Source organism: Ictalurus furcatus, chromosome 1 (genome assembly GCF_023375685.1).
Source record: "Ictalurus furcatus strain D&B chromosome 1, Billie_1.0, whole genome shotgun sequence".
Classification (NCBI taxonomy): domain Eukaryota; kingdom Metazoa; phylum Chordata; class Actinopteri; order Siluriformes; family Ictaluridae; genus Ictalurus; species Ictalurus furcatus.
The window spans coordinates 22876046-22884940 of NC_071255.1; positions in this window are offsets into that span (position 1 = coordinate 22876046).

The window sequence follows — 8895 nt, forward strand, 5'->3', positions numbered from 1 at the left end:
TAGTAATATATATTGAATATAGCTCTGTGTTTTTTTTTTTTTAAAAAAAAAAGAAGAAGAAGAAGAAGATTTGTGTGATACCAATCTGCACTTGGCAAAGTTTTCTTTACTTTTTTTCAACATTGTTCATCTGACCAATGAACTGAGTTTTATGGATGTACTTTCAGTCTTACACGCCCCCAGCCAACATTTTATAGCTTTTTGGTTGATTTGAATATGTGCAGAGAGAGCAAAGACTTAGCAACCAGACAAAAAGATGTAATCACCCTATAAATCCACTGGGTTGTTTTTTCCCTGTCCTAGTTTACTCTTCCCTCTGTCACAGAGGCTATAGCAAGATAGAATTGCCTGTCAACACCACTCGGACAGAAGGAATTTGCCAGTGTAGATTATAAACTCCAAACAGCCTGTCTCTCTACACCATCAATCATTAAGTTCTCAAAGTCATTCCGTTGTTCCAGACAGTATCTGGGCAGCATCCTATCTGAGAACTGTAGTATTGACTATGAAATTCTACACCAAACAAGTATATGCTGTTTTGAGAGACTCTGGGGCCAGATTTAACGACTATGTTAAGATTAATATTGTGCAAGATTAAGCTTAAGAATGTGCAGAATGCTGTTGTTGATTATAACTTCTGACAACAGTGGTGCCTAGATGCAAAGAGAATGCAAAGTAGAGGACAGCCAGACCTACTATATAAGCTGCCACTACAGTGACAGTGGTGTTGCAGTGGTCTTCAGGCTGGATGGCAATGTCTTTAACATTAGAAGATACCAAGCAATCATCAAACTTTTCAGAGAGTGCTGTATGAGCTACAGATGACTGTGCTCTTGTGCCTCCACCCGACCTCTCCACATTACCCTTGTCATTCCAGAATGGGTCTTATGGGTCTCAGTGGAAGTTATCATTGGACATGATGGTCTACCGTAAACAAAAATGGGAAGAGTTGGGCAAGGAGGAAGGTACTTATGTTGGGACTTCATTAACCTTCAGCAATAGGCACTGCAGACTTGGGAATTAGGTAATTCACTGCATATTTTCAATTGTGCTATGCTACTGAAGAGACTATAGGCCATTGTTACATTTAATTAAAAAATATTTGTAATTTTTTACTTGAGTACCTTATCATATTGACATAAATGCATATCCTTTAAGGCTTATATAATACCATTAAAATCAGCTACAGAATTAATATGTAGCCTTTTCAAATTAAAATGTAAAAATGAACACAACCATTGCCAGAAAAATGTACTGACATTTAACAGTGAATGTAGGTTCTGATTTCTAACATTGTATGTTGTCTCACTTGGTGCCAAAGCAAAACTGTTTTTTTATAATGGTTTGGATTTATAAATCTTCATTCTGAAGGACCATCGACTTGCGTCAACTGGCTACAGTAGTACCCAGCCTTATTTGGTTAATTTAATTGGTTAATACAGCTCATTTTCTGACTGGAATTTTCCATATTCTAATATGTATATCTTCAGTCATCTCCTTGTCATGTGTTTGCATTTACTTATTCTTACACATTTATTGAGATCACTGCCACTGCATGGAGTCCACAAGAAAGGTGAATAGTGTATCCACTCTTATAGAGTCATTTATTCATCTGTCACCCTTGTTCTGGATTTAGTTCGAAAGTACCTTCATCTCAGAAAACTGCTTAACAAAGGTATCTGAAGCCAAATAAAGAAAATACTTTCAGAGCTTGGTGATTATTCTAATAGTTTTGTGGGTCTAGCAAGCTCCAGAAATGTTGTGAATGTTGTTTAGATTATAGTTGTACATTATTTTGCAAATATAATCTCCATCTCTACAAGATTGACACTGAACAGTTCAGCCATCTGCTCTGCAATCTCACTCATATCTACCTCCATGAAGCGGTTGGCAATGAATGCGACACATGGCTCAATCAAAATCATTAAACTTCATCAAACTCCTGCCTGCCTCAGCACTTTGTTAGCACCAAGCTGTAGCCTACAATAGCCATGGCTGACATAATTTCTGTCTTACTTTTGTAGTCCTTGAATAGAGTTTCAGCCATCACAGTTGCTTACTGTCCCACCATTAGTGCCATGGCCCCCAAACTGTGGAATGCTCCACCTGAATCTCTCTGTGACTGTACTTCTATTGCTTCTTTCAAATCTGAGCTGAAAATCTTTACTCCTTCTGCTCCTTAAAGTACACACACACACACACACACACACACACACACACACACACACAACATTGTGTTGTCACTTTGTCACATTGTGGTCACACAATATGTACATATTTGTCTGACCTTGGGTTAAAAAGGTACTACATAAATCAGCTACATAAATAAAATAATAAGAAATACATATAAAAATACATTGCAGTATTAGGTCCGAGGGATTATGGGTTCTTATTGAGTACACATTAACACAATATTTCTTTGTATCCAGAAGAGGGCATTCATGCATAGGTTTAGTAATTACTCACTTGCCTGTCCAATGTATAGCCTATTCTATTGCAGATAGTGTTTACTCACAGTCTGTGTTAACTGTTAGTGTCTTAATGACCAGTGATTTTTAGGAGTGATCTTTGACCAGGTTTATTTATATGAACACTTAGCAATGCATGTAATGTTATAATTATTATCCACTTATCCACTGGGGGTTCGTAATTATCTTATCCATTTAGGGTTCTTAACTTAGCCACATGTTTATGAATGAGAACTGGATAAAGAAGCAACAATTTTGGAAACTTAACATTGTGCTTTCAAACACATGATGGTCAACTGCATGCATGATGCAGGCAGTAATGGATGCAGGTCATCTAAAGTCCATATGCAGGTTCATCTAAAGGTCAAAAGTTTGTATAATGTTGTACAAGCAATTTGAACTCACTGAATAAATTGTTGTGGTTATAATGTTTGTATTGATGAAGATATTCTACATAGTGGGATGGTAGGGACTAGAAATGTTATTTGCTGTAGCTAAATAGAGAAATCTGCTATCTTTTATTAAACACTGAGACCCTCAGTAAACACAGAATTATGCGAACCTGAGATGAGGAACAAGAAAGTAGTTACCTGGGAATATATTACAACTCCAGATGACTTTGCTAACCTGACCTGTCCACATTTTGAGAGGCACCCTTCCCACTAAATTTAATCAGATTTTATCACACTGCTATTTTTAATTGCACATTTTGTTAACAACATTGGCCCTGTTTAAAGTTCATATAAAATAATATTGTTATACAGTATATGCTCTAATACCGGTCATGGAGAATTCACCACCATGCTACCAAGGAGCACTTTCTACAGAATTTTGAACTCTTCAGTGTTATCCTCATTTCTCGCCACAACCATTTATAAAGCACATGGATTTATACTAATCTTGAAACCTTGCCGTTTGCAAATCACTCATGTAAATTGTGAGCTGTTGTTCTCCTGACTGATTTCTGTGTATGACCCTACATTACTTTTCTGTTTTTTCCCCCCTATGGATTTCCCTTTGTTTTATTAGCCTCTGATATTCTATGTGCCAACACTTACCTGCGTCTTTTGTACTGAGTATCTCTGAACCTTTATTGTGTATGACCCAGATCTTTATGATTTTTAATTGTGGACAGTGTTTGTATTAAAGCTCTTGCTCTTTCTCCTGAGTCCTATTTGTCAACATCTAGTCCCAGCATGAGTAACACGGCTTCTTTTGCTAACCTACAAGTAAAGCACTTCTGAAAGTAATGGTTTAATGTACAAATGGATAAAATTCATCAAGTTCTTGCATTGCTCACCAAGAGAGTACCCACTTAGGCCACTACTACTTTCAACCAAGTGACACTGAACCAAACATCTGCAGCATTTGAAAAGGAATTACGAGTGGTGTTTGAGTACCCTGAAGATCAGAGAGAGACTCCTTTCCTTCAATCAAGGTAAACAGTCAGCAGCCAACTATGCACTAACATTTAATAATCTTGCAGCAGAGAGTGGATGAAATGAACTGCCTCTGAAAAGGGTCTCAACAATGCACTTCATACTGAACTAGCATGTTGTGATGGTTTGCTCTCTCTCACCTAGTTTATCCAATTAGCCATTCATACTGATACCCTTATCAGAGCCACATGCACACTGAGCACTGAAAATGGCTCATGAAATCAGGGGAGCAAAATCATTACCTCAATGATTGAGAACAAAAGAATTACCCTACCCATAAAATTATCATGGTGTTCATGCTCAGACTATTTTCCAGCACTCATTTGACTACAGGACATCTGAATGTTGCACATTCCCCTTGTTTCTCTTGCAGGTTTCCTGACTGTCAAGGCTGTAGATAGCACACTGCTGGGAGAGGGAAAGTCACACAGTGTACCATCCCCCTTCAAATGCACAGTCACCTTATATACACAAACCATTTAATTTACGATCACAAAATCACTACAGAACCCTATTGTCCTAAGCTCACCCTGTTTGACCACCCATAACCCAATGATATCCTCAAAAGAAGGTGAGCACACATCCTGTCCTAACTGTTTTAAAATTCTCCTCTCTCCCTTTCCAAAACAAAAGCCATGGAGGACTACATTTAAGAACCACTTCACACACCATGGCTGGGTGCTTCTTTGCAGAGAAAAAAACATGGTGACCTTCAACCTTGCGTAGATTACCGGGGTCTGAACTCTGTCACAATCAATTATCCTCTCCTTCAACTACCTTCAGCTCTTGAACAGGTAATATGGGCAAAAATATGGATCTCAAAAGTGCTTACATCCTTCATTACATCAGAGAAGGCAATTTGTGGAAAATGGCCTTCATCGCAACATCAGGTCACTATGAATATCTGGTCATGCCATATGACCTAGTTAATGTACCTTCTATTTTTCCAGGCTTTCGTAAATGAGACTTTCAGAGTTCATGAAATGCTTTTTCATTGTGGCAACACCTTCTTGTGTGTGTGCTCTTTTCAAGAACATCCATCCATCATCTGTGTGCTGTACTCAGTAAGCTCACAGAGAACCATCTCTTTGTGATTCTGGAAAAATATGAATTTCACCAACCCTCAGTTAAATTTCTGGGCTACATCCTGGATGAGCAGGTTGTGAAGATGAGTCAGGTGAATGTGGAAGCAGTCACTTTCTGGCCATAGCCCTTAAACACCAAAGAACCTCAAAGATTCCTATGGTTTGCAGACTTCATCATCCCGCACCCTCACTCCCATTTATATTTGAGGTTGACACATCTGAAAATGGACTGGGAGCAATACTGTCTCAACAGCATAGTAACTTTGCCAAACTGCACCACTGTGCCTTCTTTTCAAGGAAACGAACACCATTAGAATGAAACTATGATGTGGGAAACCACAAACTGCCCACCATTAACCTTCACAGGAAAAGTAGAGGTATTGGCTAGATGGGGAGGAACACCAATTTCTCATCCTCACAGATCATTGAAACTTAGAATATGACAGAAAAAAAAATCCATGCCAAATCAGGTCTTTACTTGCTTTAACTTCATCTTGACACATATACTTGGATCCAAAAACACAAAACAGATGCCTTGTCATGTATCTATGAGCATCCTTCAAAGATTGTCCCCCAGAGAAGATGTAAGTACCCCAGAGCGTGTGTGAAAATGACATCAAATGGGTACACACCTCACCAGTTCTGGCGATCCAAGCATTAGTAGAAAATACATTTTGGTGGTGGTGGCTTTAGCTTTTGTTTTTGATGTCGGCCAATTTGTCAAAGCTTGTTTGGTTTGTGCCCAGTTTCACTCCAGATACCATCAGGTCTTTTCAAACCCCTGCCCATCCCACAACGACCACTGTCACACATTGCTTCACATAACTTTATTGCAGATCACCCTGCTTCCCAAGGTATCACTAGAATTTTGACCATAATTGATTGTTTTTGTTTTTTGTACCTCCTCCTAAGCTCCCTACCACCAACATCTGTAAGGATACTACGGGCTCCCCCGAAGACATTGTGTCAAAGCTGCATTCTGCAAACGTCTCAATATTAAAGTGCACCTATTATGCTATATAAACATGCCTAATTTTGTTTTAGAGGTTTCATACAATAGGGTTACCTGCATCCAATGTCAAAAAACACTTTAATTTTCTCATAATTTACATTGCAGCATCACTTCTTTTTCTCAGTGTCACAAACGACACCACTGACAGCGCGTGTTGGAAAGAAAATGCCCATTACCGTATCTAAATTTCAGATCGATAATAATGTTGTTGGTTTTACCTTATCAATTTGAGCCCGAGTCCGATACATTGGAAGATCAACCCGAACCACCATCGCAAACATGACGAGAACAGGAAGTTTCTCAGTGGTAAGTTTTTACAGCGGGGGAAATAAGTATTGAACGCCTCAACATTTTTTTCAGTATATATATATCCAATGAGGTTATTCATATGAAATTTTCACCAGACATCAGTATTAACTCAAGAAATCCGGAAATATAAAGAATTCACAACATTAAAGTCCATAAATGAAGTTATGTGTAATAAAGTGGAATGATACAGGAAAAAAGTATTGAACACACTAACGGAAATTTATTTAATACTTAGTGGAGAAGCCTTTGTTTGTAATGACAGCTTCAAGGCACTTCCTGTATGAAGAAATTAATCGGCCGCAGTATTCAGGTGTGATTTTGTCCCATTGTTCTAAACATATTGTCTTTTAATTTGTTCAATTGTATTTAAGTCAGGTGACTGATAACGTTTCAACATAAATGTTGAAAGTTAGATGCAATAGTTACCAAAACTCTATTCTATGAATAAAAAGCTGAATTTGATGACCAGACATACCATTGTAATGGTAATATTACCTCGCCAGTCACACACACAAAATTTTAACCAAAGTACACAGAACAAGCATACAAAAGCAAATTGTCTACAGCAGTGGTTCCCAAACAAAATGTTCTTGTCGATCTAGAATATTGTGATCTAAGGTTTCAAAAGCCACACTGAGATCAAGTAATACAAGCAAAGGTGCAATTCTGAACACAGACCAATAGTTGATTTACTACTTTGATATGGGCCTTAATATTAATATCTGGGCCTTAATATTCTCTGGCAGAAATTATAAACATTTTCCTTTTGTTAAAAACATGTGGACTACCCCTCATTCTAGACAAATGCCAGATGCAGAGTTTGCTACAGGCTGAAAAGGTATGTGTCTCTTTCAAATTGGCACACACACACACACACACACTGGGGAATAATCAAAACAGGCCTGGTGTTAGATATTCCACTGCAGTGTACAACTGCGTCAAATGGAAGTGCCTTGCTTAATAATTGTATGTGTGGCTTTGTGGATAATATTTCAGCTCCGCTCATTAGTTGAGGCTCTGTTTTGAGTCAGACATGGATTGCCAACATGGTGAAAGAGTGCAGGCTTTAACTGGTATGACAAAACAAAAGGAGACAAATTGCCGATGGTTTGAACTTTCTCTGATAATGTAGCCAAGGAAAGCCAGTACAGTTGATGCTACAAAATGAAAAGGCTATAAGAGAAGTTAACTAATATACTACTGAGGTGATCCCTCAGCCTCTAAAAAAAAATCTAATCATTGTCCACCAGTGCATGATATCTGTTAGTTTGGATAACACTATTTGGCCTCTATTTGGAGTTTCTTATTCCTTCTTCATCTCTCTGCACTTTGCAGACAGCCTGAGTAAACCACCTACGCTTTCTGTATTCTCATGTGTCTCACACTTCATTCATATAATGATATATCACTGCCAATTTACAGAGGAGAAAAAAAAAGCTGCATTTAGGGCAGACCAGACACTGAAATGAAAAAATAAAAAACCCTCACAATGGCAAGAATGTATTCTGTTAATATGTTGTGTCTTGTTTATTTCACCCCATTTCCAATCCTTTGCTTGTTTAGCACTCTGATCCCTGCAGCCACAGATTTCACACCACATGAGTCACTATTATTTGTTGGCAAAGGCCAGGGAAGGGAGTATAAGAACTTTGCTCATGAAATAAGTAGCCTTCATGAGAGTGTAGAGTGCATTGCATAAGTATTCACCCCCTTGACCTTTTCCATATTTTGCAGTGTTACAGCCTTGAATTGAAATGGACTTAACTGTGTCACACTGCTACACAAAATATTCCATTCCATTGCATTCCATAATGTTTAAGTGGTGGAAAAATCTATACTGTTTGGCAAATTATTTACAAATTGCATACATATTCACCCTGTTGATGTAAAACCTTTTGATTAGTTCTGGTGCCATGCATCATCAGAAGTCAAGTAATTAGATGAATGGACTCCACCTTTGTGCAATTGAAGTGCCACGTATTCACAATATAAATACACCTGTTCCTGGATGACCCCAGAGTTTGTGAGAGAACATGATAACATCATGAAAATCAGGGGTGGCTGGTATAAATTGGCTAACAATGCTAAGCCCCCTGGTCATTTATACAGTGCTGTGAAAAAGTATTTCTTCTGCTTTTGTGTATATCTCATGCTAAATAGTTTTAGATCTTCAAACCGAATACAACATAAAACAAAGGCAACCTGAGTAAACACACAATACAGTTTTTTTTTATTGAAGCAAAAAAGTTATCCAACACTTATTACCACTGTGAAAAACTAAAAATCTTAAACTAAAAATCTGGTTGTGCCACCTTTAGCAGCAATCAGTGTTCAATGAGACGCTTCAAGACTGCTTGGACCTGCCTGACATGTTCCTCCAGGGTGTCTGAATAAATCAAGATATCATCAATATACAATTAAGTACTGGTTTATCATGTCTCTGAATACATCATTTATGAAGGACTGGAACACAGACGGACCGTTAGCCAACCCGAACGGCATCACAAGATATTCGTAGTGGCTGCTGCTGGTGGAAAAAACAGTCTTCCATTCATCCCCTTCTCGGGTGTGAATGAGGTTGT